The sequence below is a fragment of the Trachymyrmex septentrionalis genome, unplaced genomic scaffold (assembly GCF_001594115.1).
Source record: "Trachymyrmex septentrionalis isolate Tsep2-gDNA-1 unplaced genomic scaffold, Tsep1.0 scaffold40, whole genome shotgun sequence".
Classification (NCBI taxonomy): Eukaryota; Metazoa; Arthropoda; class Insecta; order Hymenoptera; family Formicidae; genus Trachymyrmex; species Trachymyrmex septentrionalis.
Genome location: NW_017305569.1, coordinates 1,395,266 through 1,402,037, shown reverse-complemented (window position 1 = coordinate 1,402,037; position 6,772 = coordinate 1,395,266).

Sequence of the window (6,772 nt, the reverse complement as noted above, 5' to 3'; positions counted from 1 at the left end):
CCATATATAATCGTAAAAAAACACTTTAAAAAATAAATTTATATTTACAATTTTTTATTAATAAAAAATGGACTTTACTTATATTAAAATTGTTTTTAAAAGATTAAAAAATGCGGCATGAGATAAATTATGAAAAAAATTAAAATATTTTACAATTGATTAAAAGAAATTGTAATAACTTTGGAACACTTCTTACACATACATAATTTAACGGTAATACTATAAATATATAAAAATAAGACATAATAATAAAAAATAAGATATATTCTAATCATACTAATAAAATTAATTATTTTTCCAACAAAAATTTAAATATAATTAAAAGCAAACTATACTTTCTCGTCCATATATTTTAAAACGCTTTGAATTAACAGCGTCATGAAATTACAATCTCCGTTGCTTTGATAATTAAGAAGTATCTTTGTTACAAAGTAAGTGTATAAAAATAGATCTTTGATCTTAGCAATATCAATTAATGGAGCTTGCACTATTAATTATGTATATATATATATATCCTTGTTAGGAAACTTTCATCTAAAAATAATTTTCAGATGCAATACGGATCTATGAACAGATTTTGAAAGTTTATTTAATACTTGTAATTTGAATAATTTAACTGAAAAACTCATATTTTGTGTGTTTTAATTGACAAATATCTTAAAAATGTGTAAAACTATAAAACTATAAAAACTATAAAAAACTATAAAACTTTATTATGTAAATTTGTTGCAGAAATCTATTATATAATTATTTTATATTGTTTAGTTTTATAATTATGTATATCTCTCTACATCAATATATTTTATACTTACATATCCTATCTCGTAATTTTATTACACTTATACGTAATAATATTATAATTGATCATTTTACGCAAATAATATCTGCACAATTGGCTCGATTAGCTGTGCACAGTAAGTTTGTCTGATAAATACATTGATTAAATCAAGTGTCTTATCAACTATTTGCATTTACGGTACGTACACCGACGCCACATTCAATATGCTTATACAAATAGAAATCTAACTTTTCCAAATAGACATGCGGAATAGACATTGCTGTTGCAATATTAATGCATAACGGATATTTTCTCTCATATTCCAGAATTTTTGATAGAAATATCAATTGATCTATTTTCTCGTGTCTTTAAAAATTTTAAATCGATATCTGTGTCAAAAATTCTCGAATGATAGGAACATCTGTTACGCATCAATACTGCAACACCAATATTGTAGCATGTTACTGCTGCATTAACCTCCTGTTGGCAGTGAAATTTTCATTTTTCATCCTGGATCTTTGAATTTCAGTGCAGATTTTTATATTATTTCGGATTGTACAAAAATTTGAAAAAAGTCTTACATACTTATAAAAGCTTTAATAACAAACTTTTACTGTCATAAAAATTAGATTATTTACACTTTATTTATTTTACAGATTTAAATTTTTCTATTAAAATATTGCAATTAAAATAACGATTGTGCTTTTAAATCCAATATTGTTGGTAAAAGATTAACAATGTAGGAATACTAAGTTTAACAACAGTTTTTAACATTTTCTGTCTTTAAATTTCTCATGTTTCTGATCTGTATCAGTTATAATATTATTTTCTTTTGAGAAATATGAGAAACATTTATAGTTACATCCATCTGATCGTCTCAAAAAATTATTTAAATTATACTATTATGAACTGACTTTATATGCAATATTATGCTTAATAATTACTTGAGTGCTAGACTAACTTTTATGAATATAGTTTTAATCACTACCCTTTACAAGACGAGTACTGAGAACGTTCTCAGAATGTTCTATTTCTATCCCGCGAGGTTTTAAGGACGTCCTGTAGAAGATTCCGAGGACGTCCTCTGGAGATTCTGAATATGTTCAGCACCCTGAATAACGTTACAACCACGATGAAAAATCTAATCAGCATCGTTAGACATCGTGTATCATAAACTGTCATGTCAACATTAGCAGATTTTATTTATCAATACATCAATATAGAAAGACGTCGATGACGTTTACGCAGTTGAACTAGGTCACATAATCAACGGCGTCAAATTCATATGAGAAATTCCCCGGGATTTCGCCAGCAATTTACAAATTCCCATGAGTCTGTCGCATATATGATACGCGTAGGTTTCATCATTTGATAAGCTACTGCGTTTACAAATAGCTCTGTACGATTGTTTCAACTGTCGCAGATGTCTGAAAAATGGTTCTCGTGATAAAGCTTGGCACGATTCGACAATGTGTTCATAATAAATTAGACTCGTTAATCATGCATTCATTTTCGAATATTTATTCATTTATCCAATCATTCATCCTGACTAAAAAAGCTGAAAAAATTTTGTTCTTGTTTTAGTTATTAATATTAATAATTAATATCAATTCACTAATTTTTATCATAAAACTGTAAACAAATATATAAAATATGTAAGAATAATCTCCTAGTTTTTCTTTCTAGTTTTCTACCTTTGTTGATAAATAATCCTTTTTTATTTTTTGTAGTATTTTTTTAATCACAAAAATTTTATTAAAAAAGCACTTAAAAAAAGGAGTAATTGCACTCTCTTCCGCGAAAAAAATGTTAAATCTACATGTAAAAGATATTAACAGTACTACTACATTTTATTTTTTTAAATACTTTTCTTACTCCATTTCACAATTATATTCTTTTGCTAAATAGATCCTCCCAGAAACTAATGAACACTAGCCAATTTAATGGAAGACAATAATTAATTATTTATTTTAAGCATTAAAAGTACTGTTCAGTATTACAAATAAGTAATTAATTACCGTTTTTTAATAATAAATTGACCAGTATTAAACTAGTCGGTATTAATTTGTGTAAAGGGCATGAAACAATATTAAAACAAACATTATTATTTTCAATATCAAGCTGCCAATTTTACTGTTACTAAAAAGTGGAAGTACAGACTAATCTATACATGCATGCTTGTACATTGTTGACATAAGGATCAATGGATATCTGTGCTTAATTAAGAACGTGATTGTATGTGTGGGTGACAACAATTCATTCAAGCTATCATTAAATTTTACGTCGCAATTATTTAACATTTTAACTGCGACAAACAATAAAGCACTTCTCAAATTGTTGATAAATAAAACAAAATTGCACTATAATTATGGCGCAAGCATAATTGTCCCGATTTATTATTTATTTTCTAACAATTAATCGACATAAAATAATAATGCAAATTAAAAGTGAAAAGCTTTCATCGATAATTCATTAAAAAGTCTCATTAATTTCATTACATTTATCTATATAATATCTATGTATAATCTATATAATAACATATATATTATCTCTAAATAAATGGATATAAAACATGTTATTCTTTCAACATTTTGCATCCGCGGATAACGACGTGCGATCGAAGAGACGATCAATGATTGCGCGTTTATTCGCGAAGAATGCAGTATTCTACTTATGCCGATCGCCTAGTCAATCAATCTTAGCATTGCCACTTGAGCGGTTGATGAATAATACGTAGGTGTATAACGGGGAGAAACTCAATTTCTCCATATTGGGTCACGCGCATGCAACACTCCGATCTTTCCAGCCAGCCGTGGCGCTTCCACGGCTGAAGATCCGTTGCATGTCGTTCTTGCTAAACGGCGCGAAAATTTTTTTATCCGCATACTAGTCGAGTGTGCCGACGGCTAGAGAAGCAACAATAAAGCTCGCAAAGCGACCCGATTATGCCGAGCAAAGAAAAATGTCGACGCGACAGTTATAATGAATGACAGCGAACGTAATTCAACGGTTTATCCATTAACCTCGTTTAATATTGGAACGCGTAATCATAAAACGCATTACATGAGAAGTTCAGGGTAAAAATATATCTGTAAGAGAGATCTGCTTTAAATCTAAAATTTATAAATATAATAGTTAAAGTCGCATGCAAATTACCTATGAACTGGCTTCATTCCTACTCACCCAATAAAAACATTAAAAACTCAATAAAAACGTGTAATTAATGTTTTATTGTATCTTGGATGGATTCATAATAAGACTATCGACACTGAAAGCATTCACTTGCAATATTATGTTTTTTTTTTGTTGGAAAGTTTACGCAACGAAATCTAGGCCAGTCTTCACGCTTCCGGTCGATTACGGATAAACTTTTGCGGGCATTTGTCAACGTTAACGTTGCGGAGGCACCGCAATGTCGCAGCCGAAATCAGAAGTCTTACAAAAGAATTACGACACGAAGATACTGACACTGATTTTTACGCGTGTGATCATTCAACGATGCGTGTGAGAAGAGCGTTAGTTAAACGGGAATACACAGACCGGAATGGATGAGTTCGCGTGTCTGTCTGCCCGTCATAACTCTTGTCCTAGAATCTCAGGGTGATCTAAAACTAGTAACCATATCTTTTATTACTTCCATTAAATATTTTGGAATCAACTTTATTCGTTTTATTTTTAAAGCCATAGCATTTCATATCTTTCTCTTAACTTCTTTATTCAGATTAAAATTTCTTATTGTTAGTAGCATATGTGTCCATTTTTCGCTAATATTCGTGATTGTAATGCACTTGTCCTGAATCTATCCTTTTTACGAGCCAATGTCATATTTCAAATGTGTCGTGGAACACGTGATGGTATAAAGAAGTCATAAAGTAAATATTGAACGGATCGGAGCCAAAACTAGTATAATTTATCGACATTTGTGATTTCTCGCGATCGAATCAAATTACTTGCGATGATAAAGAAAAAAAAGAGAGAAAATAAAAGAAAAAAAAATTATTATATTAATCTAATATGTAAAATGTATTCTACATACATATAAAATTTTTTACTTATTTGTACCTTCTTACAAAACTTTAACCCACATTAACTTTGTTCCAAATATCGTCAATTTTGGAAGTGATCCACTTTAGCTCCATTAGCGATATCGCAAATTTGCAATAAATTTAGAATATGTCAGCGACGAGTTTGAAATATATGTAAGACAAAGTGAGATAATTGATATCGTTATAGATAAATATATAACAATACTTAAATTTCTTAATAACAAGAAATTTCTAAAAAAATCATAAAATAAACATTGTAACAATTATCAACAAATTGTTAGAAATGACAATTATTAATCTTATCATTAAAAATCATTGCATTGTCCTAATTTGCATTGCCTAAGAGTCTAAATTGTGTCATTCAACTCTGCTGCAGTGATTCTGACGTAATATTGACACCGTTAAAATAAACCCTCCTAAACCCAAATGTAATATGAGAATAAAGTGGAGTTTGTAGGAAACATAAGAGGGATAAGTAAGTTTTCCGTCGTTCTCTCTCCCGTGTCCCTTTTTCTCCCTGTAGCACATATACCTTACGAAGTTCAGCGTGAAACTGTTCGTGTCGAGGATTCGTCAGAGGATTTATCGAACATCCGACAGACGTGTGGATAGAGATGGATAAAGATTGCAAGCTGTGCCTGCATCGACCTACAACTGGACAGTATGAGGATGTTTGAGATACGAGAAAGTCTCGCGTCTCTAGCTTTTAAAAGTCCGCTACTGTTATTGTTGGTCCAGTGCCAACGTAAGTAATGGCTAGTACGGACGCAAATATATCCTTCCGCACTTTTTCTTATTTGCCTTTGAAGTGCAGAGATCCGTTTGTGAATCGTCTGCATGCTTGATTAAACGAATTATGATTCGATAGCGCAGTATGTCTATTTCAGATAGTGTAGGTTGCGCAGATACGATTTGTCTGTGCAATCATCTACATCAAAGAGTTGTCTAAATCACTCTCTCGTAAGCAAAACAAAATTAATTAAACACGACGTTTCTTAATTGTCGTTCGGCATTTAGCCAAATTATATTTCATTCATCAACGTGAGTTCTTGTATGAAGAAATTAGATACATATAGAAAAGATGATATACAATATACATAATATAATAATATTATATAATACATATTGCTCTTTAATAAAAAAAATAAGATATTAAAGTTCAAAGATGAGATTTATTTAATCAAAGTATAAAATACTAATAATAATACAAAACTAATATACTTCTTATTTAAAATTATTTAAAAAAATAAAGTGTTTACGATATCTTCAGTCATATTCCGATATCCATAATAATCTCAAATTATCATTATATATATTCAATAGTCAATCATTGTTATAAGATAATGTCATCTTTTTGGGGCGCTTTCATTAAAATTATTTAAATTCTTAAAGATTACTTGCATTGTTTATGGAATTACCCGACAAGTTGCTAAATAAAATGCATTTATTACAATAAAATTATTAATATAATATTACAATGTGTAGTTATATTAAATATAATTTATTGTAATTTTTTAAACGATATAAAAATAAACTTATCTTTTAGAGATCATAAGATTTATTTTATTTTTATTTTTTTTATAGATTATCTTATTACTTTTCCTCTCAAATATTAGAATCATTACAAAAATATATGCATACAAATGTGTAATGTATAAATGTATGGATATGTAAGAGTACGTGTGAATTAATATGAAAGTTATGAACTTGAACTTTCTAAGTTTGCTGAACCCAAATACAGATCAATCATCCCTGCAAGAAAATAATTTATTGTTATTGTTATTAGATAGTGGTGCCATCTCGTGTTGCTTAAGATTAATATTCACACATAGTCGTATTCACAATGTAGTCTACTTGATTTCTACCGCCATCTGTATTATCAATATTATCATGCGGAAAAAAAACCCAAGATAATGTTTATCATTTTTTTTTTTAAGGTACAAGTAAC